This window comes from Cricetulus griseus, chromosome X (assembly GCF_003668045.3).
Source record: "Cricetulus griseus strain 17A/GY chromosome X, alternate assembly CriGri-PICRH-1.0, whole genome shotgun sequence".
NCBI classification, from domain to species: Eukaryota; Metazoa; Chordata; class Mammalia; order Rodentia; family Cricetidae; genus Cricetulus; species Cricetulus griseus.
Window position 1 is genome coordinate 13035840 of NC_048604.1, and position 13989 is coordinate 13049828.

The following is a 13989-nucleotide window of genomic DNA, read 5'->3' on the forward strand; positions in this document are numbered from 1 at the left end:
GGGTTTGATTCACAACACTCATATAGCTCACAATTACTTGTAACTCCAGTTCCAGGGTTTCCTATGCCTTCCTCTAGCCTCTGCTGACAGCAGGGGTGTATGAGGTGTATAGACACACGTGCATGTAAAACACTCATGCACATAGAAATAAAAGTAGAAATAAATAATAATACCTAACACTCCAGAAACAGTGGCATCAAACCAGAAGAACGCTAAGAACTTTCTAGAGAGTGAGATGTAGCAAATGTGGGAGGAGGAGGGAGGGTGGATGCTAGAATGACTAGCCATCCCTGATTGCCTTCAATAATCACTGTTTTTGCACTCAATTCCTGTTTCTCTACCAGACATGTACTTGAGTACAGCAGAGTAACTGGCCACCCAACTGTTTCATTATACACACCCATGTCCTTTTAATTCGGGTAAGAGGGAAAAATAAATAATTATCCTTTACTGAAGACTAAATACTAACTCTTACCAAGTGGTCTTACCCATTTCCTGTTGCTATATATGATGGCTAGACTAGAAAAGCACAGTACACACTACAAATAGTTGACAGATGGAATATTTAGTTTATTTATTTATTTATTTATTTATTTATTTATTTATTTGTGTGTTTGTGTGTCACTTTCTACTCAAGGTGTGTGTCGCCCATGCCACAATATGGGGACTGCTTGAGTGTTAATAAGAAGTAGACTGTTGGGGTCCCTCAGATTTATTAAATTAGAATCTGTTTTATTATAAGAATAAAAGTTTGGGATGTGTTAGCGTCAGCATCACCCAAGAAGTTGTAAGTAGTTTAAATATTTAGACCTCACCCTAAACCTACTGAACCTCAAACTCCAGGATTGAGGATCAGTACTCTGTTTTAACTGGCCCACCTGAAGTTTCTGCTGTTAGTATAGCCATGCTATTATATGTGTTCTCATATTTAGCCTCTGGAAAATATGGACATTTGTTTGTTGACTCTATTTCTAATTGAACCTGGATATGGTCTCAGAGTCTTTGTCTAAACAGAATCCTAGTTCATCACTACCAGATCACAGAGACCCCTGGTAAGCCTTGGAAAAACAGGTAAAGGACTTCCTGCATAGGAACTTCTTCAGGTATTCACAAAGCTGAGACATTCTTTCTGGTGGAGGTCACAGGAATCCTTATGGAGTTTCTATGAAAATATGGGAGGAGCTACAATGGCGATTATGTCCTTTCATTGGTAGTCTTATAGCAATTTCATGGTATACTTATATTATCAAGTACACTGGTCAAAACTGACTTTTGCCATACTTGTTTAATATGATGAATAGCTGTCCTCACTTCTATATGTTCTTCATATAGAAGAATGAAACACATTCCATGTGTTTCAGCTACTTATTCATGGACAACCAGTCTGAACACATTAAGTGAAAAATTACAGAAAATCATTTTAAATGAATTTCACTGCAGTATAATGCTATAATTATTCTATTTTAGTGTTACTGTTTTTTGTATCTTATTTTGCTTAACTAATAAATCAAATTTTATTATGGGCACGTTTGTACAGGAACAAAATAATCATGAACAGAGTTCAGTACTGCTTGTGATTTTAAGCATCCACTGGGGATATTAGAAATATTCCCCATGGATTTGTGGGAACTATTACCAGCCTCTCGGCACCTAAAGAAAACATAGAGCATAGGGCTAGGTGTGCAGAAGGTAATGAAAGTGAACATTGAACAGAATTATTGCCAGACCTAAATGTACCCCATTTCCTCCCAAAAGGGCAGACCCTCTGACTTGGTCGAAAATTGAGTCTAGGCTCAATTCAAGCTGGGCTATAGAGAAGGATTTCTGGTGGTTAGTAAAAGCCTTTCCATCTCATCCCCTCCAGGCTATTCCAGATCCCCACTCTATGAGGGCAAGATCATGCCATCCTCTCCTCACTCCCAGGCCAGCACCATTTTCCCTTATCCCATATATAATAACCCTCACTATGGTCAGCCCGATTCTCTTAGGCTCTGCTCTAAACTCTTTCAGATGCCTCTGGGTGTTTTCACTCTCTTATACACAATAAAAACCTTTCACCTTAATCATGAAGCAGCCATTTTGGTGGCTTTTTAAAAAAACATACCCCTTGCATACGATTATAGCCATTCTGTCTTCTAAACACTCTTGATTTGGTAAAAGATTCAACAAAACTCTTATGATAACTGTGGTACTCAAGAGACTAAAAGTGCTTGCAAAGAAGAGAAGAAAGGTTCTGGGAGGATCTTAGAAGAAAGAGACATGACAATTAGTGAACCCTGACTTGTTTTTATGAAAGCAGCAGTCCCTGGGTTATCCCTTAGAGAATGGTATGCAGGGGAGGTTTGGGTGGAAGAGTTTGAATAAGGTGTGGGGATGGAGATGCATAAAACTTGCTTGGCATTGCTGGAATATGGGTTTAGTAGAAAAAGGAAGAGAAACATAAAGGTTGAGTAGGCTCAAATATTATCATATCCTAAAGGCTGTGCAAATGGGTTTGTTGTGTAGACAATAGGCAATCCTCAAAGGCCACTTAACCAGTAGCTTACATATACAGTGAGTATGTTTTAGAAATGGTGTTTGGAAAACAATACCTTGCAAATATAAAAGAACACAGAGACTACTTGGAATCCTATTGTATTATATTAGGGAAGAAGAAAGGAAGCCCCAATCTAGGCGGGGAGGAGGGGCAGGAAGGGAACTAGGGCTATGGAGCATGTTGCAGAGACGGAATTAGTAATAGTCAGTTGTAAGAGCTAGAGAGGGCTCAAGTATCTGGCTTGCCCACTATCACATGAAACTGCCTTGACTCTTGTTAGCATGTTGGGGTACAAATACTATTGATTGAAAGTGACATCCAACTCACTTTAGGGCCAGTTGTAAAAAAAAAAGGCAGAGTGTGTTTGTTGCCATGATAGAGCTAGGAGAAAAGAGAGGAAAGCCAGATGGAGGATAAATGGAATTAGAAAAGAATCCATTCATGTATCTCTTCCCTCTCCTGTCTCTATTCTTTCTGTGTTAGCTTCAGTCTTCTCCCAAGGAAGCATGGCATTGTTCAGCCACTGTGGAAAAGTGCAGCCTCTAGCTTACTTCCAATATAAAAAAAATCCCACATAAGGATGTGAATTACCCGGGGTTACAGATTAGAAATACTATGTCTTTGAGTTTATCCTGCCACAGCAGCAGCAAAACTGAGAGCTCAGGTGTTTGAAGGGCAGGTCCCTAGAGTCATATTATCATGTGGAAGAGGATCAGGTCTCAGAAAATAGATGGACACCAAAGGCATAGTGCTGGAGGAGACTACTGGACCAGGGCCATTATTGAAATGTGAGATGCACAATGGATAAATGTGAAGAAAGTGCCAAAGTGAGGCAGAGGTTTATCTCATATCATGTTTTCCAACCAGAAAAAATACTCAGCTGGCTGTGATGGCACATACCTACACTCCCAGAAAGCTATTGGGGAGTCTGAGGCAGGTCTAAGAGTGTAGCTAAATGATAGAGTTCTTATTTGATGTGTCAAAGTCTCTTGGCTCTATGCTCAGCATCATGGAACAAAGGACAAACAAAACCCACTGGGACACCTGATATGTTGTGGAGCATAGCTGTCTAGTTGGGTCTCTGTTGTTCTTGAGCTCAAGAAAGCATAAGTAGACTATTATGATAACTTTTTAGGTTGAGCAAGTACAGTAATACTTTCATGATGATAACATTGGGGAGTATGATAAAGACACTGGTGAGAGCATCATTTTCCATTCAATTTAGCTTTTTATGCTAAGTCTCCATCATTCATATACTGTATCTCCCTAGATCCTTCTGGTGGCTGTGAGAAGCCTTGAGAACCACTAGGAAGGACAGTGTTGGCCAAATGCACAGACAAAGGTTTATGTCCCAATTCTGTCACACATGGGTAAGTCATTGTACTGCTCTGAGGCTCCCCGTCTGTAAAAGAGAAAGAACCGTAACAGTTCCACAAGTTTCCAACACAGTTCCCTGGCTCAACCAGGGAAAAAGAAGGATTCAAAAATGCCTGCCACATTGTAGATGTTCAATAAACATAGGCTTATGGTTTTCTTTTGGCTGTATTCTCTTGGGCAAGTTACTAGTCCTTTCTGTACCTCAGAGTCCTCATCTGCGGGAGAGGAGAGAATATTAACAGGGTACTTAACTGGCTCGCTGGCTGCATTGCTTATGTCTTGATTTGTGAAGGACATAGAAGAATACTTTGCCCAGGTATAGTATTTAGGTCACTAAGTTTGAAGAATTGGGCACAGATTAGGTTGAATAACAGCTTCTTTATGTACTGACTTTCATAAGCTGTGAGAAATCCTGGAAGCATTCTCAGCCCTGTCTGTGATATGGAGGTGGCTGTGGCAGCAGCCTCCTACAAAGGTTGTTAAGATTAACTGAGGCAATACATGAAGCTCCTAGCCTTTTGCATGGCAGAAATTAGGAAGTGATTTCTTTTTCTCCTTTGATATAAAAGTAGTAGTAATTGTGGAAAAGCCTGGGTATAACACTTGAAAGGTCATACTTTAGAAAATATTTATTTCATTTATTATACTTTATATGTTTGGTTTTTTGCCTGCAAATTGTAACTGTACCATGTGTGTGCTTGGTACTCACTGAGGCCACAAGGGAGTGTCAGATCTCCTGGAATTGGACTTACTAACAGCTTTGAGTTGCCTTCTGGGTGCTGCAAACTAAGTGCTCTTAACTGCTGAGCCATCTCTCCAGCTCTGCAAAGTTGGACTTTTTGGTTAGGAAATGAAATCTACAGTGTGTTGAACAGTGAAACACTCTTGCAAGAAAGGTTTGTTTACATCCTAATTCTTATGAATGTGATGTTATTTAGCAAATAGATATTTGCAGATATAATTAAGTTGAGATCGGATCATTGTGAATTATTATCTGGATATTCCTTAAACTGATGCGAGTTGTGAAGGAGGAGGGAGGAGAGGAAACCAAAGAATGGAAAGGAAAAGTGAGAGAGTTGAGGGAGCTGACATAGAGAACCACAGAGAAAAGATGAGAAAATGGCTGCATACATGGGGATGCTACATCTATAGATGCTATGCCCAAGGGTTGCTAGCAACCACAAAAATAAACTTAGGGAAAGGTAACAGAGATGGTACTAATGTAGATCTTTGTTACAATAGTTCCAGGGAATGGATACAGTCTCTAGAGGAGAAGCTAAAATTTTAGTTGGGTGCCTTCCCTAGAGGCTTGCTTGACACAGCAATTCCATCCCACCCCATTACTCTTAGAATTGTAGAATGGTATACAACTATGGCTTTCTAAGTCTGGGAAGAAAAGGCACCGAAGTCATTTCAGTTAGAAAAGTTTCCCCAAAGCAGGGTGGGAGTAGTGATCTGACCTCTAAGTACCTAAAACACTTTGAATAATCTATGGGGTTGCCTCTAAGAAGTCACTTGGGAAAATGGGGCCAGACAAACTAACCCATGTCTTAGAGGAAGCAGGAAAAAATAGACTCCACCTGAAAAGAGAAAAGATTAGTTCACCCTCTTGGCTATGTTGCCATTCCAATACTTTTGGAAATTAAATTCCACTTAGGCAAAGAAAACAGAACTCTGACTTATTGATTGCCAAGACGCTGCAGGTGCTTAACACACAATTTTACATTTCTCATAATAACCACCCTTAGAGGAAGACAAGTGCTATTGTTATTCTCATTTTACTAATTAGGTAACGAAGCCTCACAGCCAGCCAGTGATGAAGTTAGATTTTAAGCTCATCCCTGAAAAGGTGAAATGCATACACAAGTACACTTATTATTTATCTTGAGAAATAGGATTTTTGTCCAAATTCTGAGGTCACTGTGGTGGAGAGTTTTATATCAGCTTGACACAAACTAAAAAGTCATCTGAGAGGAGGGAACCTCAATCAAGAAAATGACTCCATAAGATCAGGCTGAATGCACAACTGTAGGGCATTTTCTTAATCAATGATTGATTGGTGTGGGAGGGCACAGCCTATTGTGGATGGTGCCTTCCATGGGTGGTGGCCCTGGGTTCTATAAGAAATCAGGCTGAGAAAGACATGGGGAGCAGCCAGTAAGCAGCACTCCTCCATGGCCTCTACATCAGCTCCTGCCTACAGGTTCCTGTCCTGCTTGAGTTCCTGTCCTGACTTCCATCAGTGATGAACAGTGATATGGAAATATAAGCCAAATAAATTCTTTCCACTCCAACCCACTTTTTGGTCACAGGGTTTCATCATAGCAATTGAAATCCTAAAACAAGTTGGTACTACAAGTGGGGTATTGCTGTGATGGACCTGACCATGTTTTTGGTAAGATTGAGGGGGGGGGTTGCAACTTTGATCTGAAAAAACCTTTGAGTGTTGAGAACTCAGTAGGATAGTCTGTAGGAGTTTGGAAGATAATAATGTTGAGAACAGTGCAGAAGATGGAGGCCTGGCTTGTGAAGAAAGTTTGAAGATTCTGTAAGTGCCATTTGCTATTTTGAATAAAGATTCTGCTGTTTTGGTTAGCTGGGGCTGGAGAGTCATCTGTGATTAACAGGAGAACAGCACTATTGAAGGGAAATCTTAATGTTACTGGGGCAATTGATACTGGTTAGTTAGCAGGAGCTAAGAAATTAGCAGTGATTAAGAAGAAACCAGCATCATTGAACTTGGTAGTGTAAGAATCACCCAGGTGAACTGGTTTTGAAGGCATGAAAAGGTCCTGAAAAGCAGCTAAGGCTTGGCACTGTGTAGAAGGGCTGGTGTCCCTGAGGAGGACTCAACCTGAAATGAAGATGGAACTGAAAAACCCAGTAACTCAGACCTTGGGAACCCACCAGCCACATTGGCCAAGGAAACAGGTAGAAGACCTTCAGACCTTGACTCTCACTCCTCATCTAAATGTAATCCTCCAGTCTCATCCCCAGCTCTGTAGCAGATCACCTGCTGTGGCTTCCATTCTCTCTGCCCCCATTCCAAGGGGACTGAGCAGATCCTCACAGGACACCCTACTTTCCTTCTTCCCATGGACCCATTCACCCCTCCACTTCTAGGCCATCTCCACTCCTAAGTATCAGCCCCCATACCTAGAAACACATTTTACACTGAACCGCCATTGGCCATTCCTGGCAGGAAGCGTTCCTTACCAGGCAATGCACAGCCACCACAGAGGGCAACAAAATTCATGGAACAACATACCCCCACACCACTTTACACAAAGGCAAGACCAGATGCCAACACAGAGAATTCCAATCATCCCAAACCCAGTTTCCCATCCACCAAGCAGCATAAAAACACAATCAATAACAACTAGGTCAATATGTCTCCACTAGAAGCCGGCAACCACAGTAGTCCCTGGCAAATGCAATCTAGCTAAAGCAAGCACAAAACAAGGGCTTATAGACAGCATTTCTGAATATGTTAGAGTACCTTAAATAGGAAAATACATTAAAGAAGTCTACAAAAACAGTGGAACGAAATTAATCAAACAGTTCAAACCTGAAAGTAGAACTAGAACCAATAAAGAAAACCCAAAGGGAGGGAAAACTGGAAATGAAAATTTTAGGAACCTAAACAGAAATCTCAGAGACAATACTCACCAACACAATATGAGAGATGAAAGAGAGAATCTCAGGTATTGAAGAAAAGATAGAAGAATTTAACACCATGGCAAAGAAAATGTTAAATAAATCTCCAGTTGGCAATAGTGGCAAATGTGCATATGTATGTATGTATGATGTATGTATGTTTGTATGTATATGTGCGTGTTTTTTATCCATTGAAAATTTATTATGCATTAAGAAGCTTAACCTAAAAACCAACTGCATAGTAAAAAGATATGTTATATCTGTTCATGGCAGAACAGGCTTCAAAATATATTTTTCTTTAAATGTATTCAGTCAGTACACAATCCTTTATAAAACTGTATATATTTTTTCTGTCAATACCTTCATTATTTATAAATACAAGATTTACACAGTACCCCATCAAAAAATTAAAATCCTTACAAATATCTACATGTTTTCATACCTTTAAAACTTTCAAATGAGTGCTTTGTTAAAGATAGACCCTAGTTAATGGGCCATTTACTGTGCAGTAAAATATAAAATCTGTAAAGTTTTCTTTATCCATAAAGCATCTCAAAAATTAGCAAGATACTTATGATGAAACTGAGCTTCACTAACCCTCATATTTTTTTAATTTGATGTGTGCATTCCCATGAGATTCTAAATTCAGAAACAAAGACTGAGATACAGACTAGTTGAAAACAAACACATTCTACATTAACAGTTAATGCAGGAGTACGGTGAGGAAAACAGAACTAGGACAAAGGAGATATGGGAAGGGGAAGGAGCATCCACTGCTCTCTGTTGCTCTCACCCCCTTTTAGGAATGGTCAAATTGTTAAAACAAAACAACAACAAAAACTTTTCTTGAAGTATAATCTGATTTCTTTGTTACCACTAGAATGCTTCATGGTTGGTTGCTTTGCTTTGAGATAGGATCTTACTATGTTGCCAAGGCTAGCCCCAAACTTGCAATCCTCCTGCTATAATCTTAAGTAGCTGGCCTATAGGCTTGACTTTCTCCTTCTTCTTCTTCTTCTTCTTCTTCTTCTTCTTCTTCTTCTTCTTCTTCTTCTTCTTCTTCTTCTTCTTCTGTAAAATCACTTTGTATATCAAGAATCTGAACTGCTTGCTCAACATGATTTGAGTTTCCTAAGAAAGATTTCCTTTATGTAATAAAGGTGATCATTGACCAACACTATTAAGGTTCATTTTCAAGAAGCTTAAGAACTAAAGAGAAAAAAGTAAAGGAAATAAAGGGAAAGCAAAACTAGGTTTTCATCCAACCTTTGGATAAAGTCAATAGATCCCTGATATCAAGTGACTCTTAAGAATGGCCACTCATCAACACCTATGAAATAAAAGGAATAATTTAAAGAAAGAGAATGAAAGAAGGCAGTTCCACACTGTCTATCAAAAGGGGTACAGAAAAATTGCTGTCATTCTTATTCTAGTTACTGAAGGAAAGACCTTACTTATCAGACATGATTTTTCTATTAAAGTTTTAAGGTCTAGATTCCAGATAACCTTGAGAATTTCATATTATTTTCTGTGAAACATCTTCAGTCTTTCTTCGAATATATAAAAAGGAAAGAAAAGAATGTGAGTAAAGGAACAGAAAGAGGCAGAAGAATGAAGGGCAGAGGCATGAGAAAACTTATTTAACTTGGCCCAAAAGATGCTACTAGCATTGCCCCTCCAGCACCATGAAGTATCCAGGTGGTGCAGCTTCCTCCATGGCTCGCAGAACCTCCTTTAGTGCTGGGTTATAGTTCAGTGCACTGATTTCCAGGATCTTCAAAGGAGAGCTCCCAGATGCTGCTGTCTTGCAGTAATGGCTCAATGTCCTCATCATTCCCCCTTTCAGGGGGTGGTGCTTGGACTGCCACTGGTGCTGCTGTTATGTTTTTGAACTCCACTGCTTTTACAGTATTCGGGGATGAATAAGGCAACCAGAAAAGACATAAGAACTATACATGCTCCGAATAAAAACGATATGTGTGTGTTTTAATCAAATCCACCTTACTATGTCCCTCTCCAAACTCCTTCCATTACCCCAACTCACCACTTTTCCTCCCCAACTTCATGTACTCTTTTTAAAAAGACTTCTTTATTTTTATTTTATGTGCATGATTGTTTAGTCTGCATGTGTACCACATGCATGCAGTGCCTACAGAGGCCTGAAGAGGGTGTTAGATCCTCTGATGCTGGAGTTCCAGCTAGTTGTTAGCTACCATGTAGGTACTGGAACTGAATCTGGGTCGTCTACATGAGCAACAAGCACAAGAGCTGAGACAGCTTTCCAACAAATCCATCTATTTTTTTCTTTTAAAACCCACTCAATCCACTTAGTGATGCCAATATGTACTTGACTTTAGGGCCATCCACTGGAACATGGGCACAATCATGGGCCATATTCAAAGAAGCTTGACTTTCCATCCCTTAGCAACCACCAGTTACCAGTAGTTCTTCAGCTCTTGGTATGAACCTCATGAGCCCATCTCCCCCACACTGCTGTTCTAGTGAATTCTGGAATTTTTATTGAAATGATTGGGAAGAGGTCTCTTTCTGCTAGATATACTTACTAAATTATGAGGGCCAAGGCATTCTGTTAAAGTTTGTTTTTCTCATTTGCAATCAAAAGTCCTCAAAATACATTTTAAGATCCAATGCCCTTACTTCTTGTTCATCAACAAGTACTTTTCAGAAATCCTTTGGCCTCTTTATGATGTTACCCTAAGCACCGGCAGGTTCTGGCCTGAAGGGATTAAACTGCTCTAACATTGGCTTGCTTTCTCTCCTCCTCCTCTATTTCTCCTCATCCTCTTTATTCTTTATCGAATTCTTCCAACAAAACCACCACTTTCCTCTTTTCTGGATCCCCTTAACCTGATGCCCTTATCTCTAGCATTGCCAATTCTATTGCTGATCCAGGCTTCTGGAGTGAAGGTGCATTGCTTCCTTTGCAAATTTCATTTTCCCAGATGACAATCTATTTGCTTACTCAGGGCACTTCCCTTGATTAAATTATTTTGGACTAAATATCATATGGCTTACAAAAGACTAGAGTCCATGATTTAATATATATATATATATATATATATATATATATATATATATATATGACAGCAAATGAGGAAAAGTTAACTAGATAGTTTTGTATTGGGACGTTAGTGTTTGAAGAGTTATAGGAAAATGCTACTATTTCCTGTGTTTAGTTGTGATGAATAATTGGTATCTCATTTCTCTGTGTCAAGCCATGTGCTAGGTGCTATAGCCACTGAAAATGGAAGGGAAAGATGAACAAAGAAGTCAGTCCCAGATGCACATGGTTGAAATTATTTGCTGAATGACTTGGGCATGGGACTTCATTTCTCTGACCTTAGCCTGCATATGTGTCAACTCTTTAATTTCCTGTCTTCATCATATGGCCATTATAAAGAGCAAACGAATTCATGCTTGGAAGGTAAATTACAGTCTTTCCAGAAGCAAGTAGGAAATTGTAGTGACCCTGTGGTCTTTCTTGGGACTCTCCGATTGATCCAGTCTTCTTGCCTTTAACTCTGCTTTTGTCACTCTTCTCAGTGGCTGAACTCATTTCTCAAAGGGCACTGATGAGAAATTCCTCAAAAAGAGAGCTCACAGGAAACCCAGACACAAGATGCAGGCAACAGGAACAGCAGCAAAGAATGGAGAACCATGACACCCTAGATTGCTTGTTTGCTTGGCCTAGAAACTGTAATTCTGCTCAGAAAGCACCGAGTATGCACCAGATGCCAAACTAATCTCATCATCTGTATTCTCTTCCTAAATATATTTGTCCTAACTCCTATCTCTGCAGTTAAGCTGAACCCTGCTATTCAGTCCTGACTTTTTCATTTTTTTGTATTCATCCTATCACCTTGTTGTGGTTTCATTATGAAATCCTCCCTCTTTTGGATTATGTTGGTGAGTTCTTGGTGCTACTTCAGGAGTCTCCAGAAACTTCATGAATAACTAGGGTACTAGGCAACAGGTATTTAGGGCTATCTTATCCATTTTCCTCCTTCTGTCTCTCTGCTTTGAAGTGAACAACTCTCCTCTGCCACATGGTCCTGATGCCATGCTGTTTTGCCCAGTTCAATACAGTTAAGCAACTATAGATTAAACCCTCTGAAACTGGGAGCCAAGATAAACCTTTCTTCTCATAAGTTGTTCCTATTGAGTGTTTGTTCACAGAGATGACAAAAGTAACCAACACATAAGCTTTTGCAGGCTACTGTTGACTTTTTTACTTATTTGTGTGTGTGTGTGTGTGTGTGTGTGTGTGTGTGTGTGTGTGTGTGTGTGTGTGTGTATACAAGTGACTGTATGTGCAGGTGCCCATGGAAACCAGAAGAAAGTATTTGTTTCCCTGGAGCTAGAGACACAGGTTGTTGTGAGCTGCCTGACATGAGTGCTGGGAAGCAAACTTCAGTCTTCTGGAAGGGTAGCAAGCACTCTTTATTGAGGAACCATCACTCCAGCAGCCCCACACCCTGGTGACATTTATGTGATTCACTGTAATAGCTGACCAGTTAAGCTCTTACTTCTGTTCCTGTATCTACCAGTGGAGTCCCATAATATTGCCAGCAGTACATTTCAAAAATGCAAATCTTAACATTCAAACCTCTACTTAGAACACTTAAACAACTTGCAATTGCTTCAGGAGATAATGTCCTTGTTACATAATGTGACCCAAAGGCCATTCAGTCTGTTTCCTCTCTGTCCTTATAGCATCATGTCAGGCTGTGTTCTTTGTAGCTCCATGTATTATAATCATGTTGACTTTCTCTTAATAGCTTTTCCCAATTCAGAGGCTTCATTTTACTTGAGAAACTTTTCTCCCAATCCTCACTCCTCTGCTATCAAAGTCCTGTAACTTCTAGTCTTGATTTCCTTGCCTATCATTTCCTTTTAGAAAACCACCTTGTATGAGTGATCAGAGTAGGGAGGCTTCTCTCTCTCTCATACCTCCTCAGCAGTCCTTTAGACATCTTTTTTAAGCATTTGAATAATGGAATCAAATGAATGTTAACTTAGTTGATACTTGCTACCAACAACCCTCCTATCTTAAGTTTCCTAAGAGTTGTCCCCTTATCTGAGTGTTCAGGTCTTGGTTGTGGCCTAGTAGGGGCCTGACACAGAAGCTTTTGCAGGCTACTGTTGACTTTTCTACTTATTTGTGTGTGTGTGTGTGTGTGTGTGTGTGTGTGTGTGTGTGTGTGTGTGTGTACAAGTGACTGTATGTGCAGGTGCCACACCAGGGTGTGGGGAGCTCTGACTTAAGTCTTATGAGGTGACGAAATCATATGACTTCTGTTCCCTCTGCTTCAGTAGCTCTGAAGCTGAAGGAGAGTGCTATGGAATTCACTGAATCCAATGAATACATTCTTTGCCTCAGGTCTTCTGCCTCTATCCTAATTCCGAGAATTACCAGCTCTCTCCTACAGCTGCCCTTTACCCTGTGTACTGATCTCACTGTGTACTCTTCTCCCTAGCGTCTACTCTTCATGCCACTAGCATACTTGTTCCGCTCTGAATGCCCCTTCATTACATTCCATTTTTACTCGTTTTTTTCTTTTAAATTTTGTATTCATTTTACATAGCAACCACAATTTCCCCTCTTTCCCCTCCTCCCCCCATTCACTCCCCAGAAAGGGTAAGGCCCAGCTCATACACTAGTCCCACTGCAAGGGGCCCAGCAAACAGACAAAGTCACACAACTGTTTACTCATTTTTAAAGATGTACATTAACTTATAACCTTTGAATTTACTCTTCTCTAGTGTCCTTTGCTTCTGGTTTGAACTCCACTGGCACTTTATTAGTACTTCTTCAATTTTCTCAGTACTTTGGTTCCATATTGTAGCTGTGTGTAAACATGCTGTCTTCCCAGGCAGCTTGTATCAGGACAGTGTTTACAGAAGGCTATTGTTATAGCTCTACGGTACCCTGAAAGGTGCTTGATGCTTCAAAGTGCTACAGTGAATATCTGTAGAATGAATTCATTCTCCTATCCCTCCCCTTGAGCTGCTTAGTCACTAGCCTATTTGGGAATGTTGCATGAGTTTCTCAGGGCTTCCATAACAAAGCAACACACACTGAGTGGCTTAAACAGCATGGATTTATTAGTATATCACTTTGAAGACTAGTCCAAGCTCAAGGTGATGACAGGTTTGGTTCCTCCTGAGGGCTATGATAGGCCTATTCTGGCCCCTATCACTGGTCTATAGACAGGCTTTTGCTTATGTCAGTTTACATTGTCTTCTTACTACATGAATCTTGAGTCTCTCTCCAAATTTTCCCACTTTACAAACACTACCTAGGTCCCCATAAAAACTACTTGTAACTATAGGACTCTGCATCTGCATTTTATCACATTCTGAGGTATTGGAGGATAGAACTTCAGAACAGGAGGTGT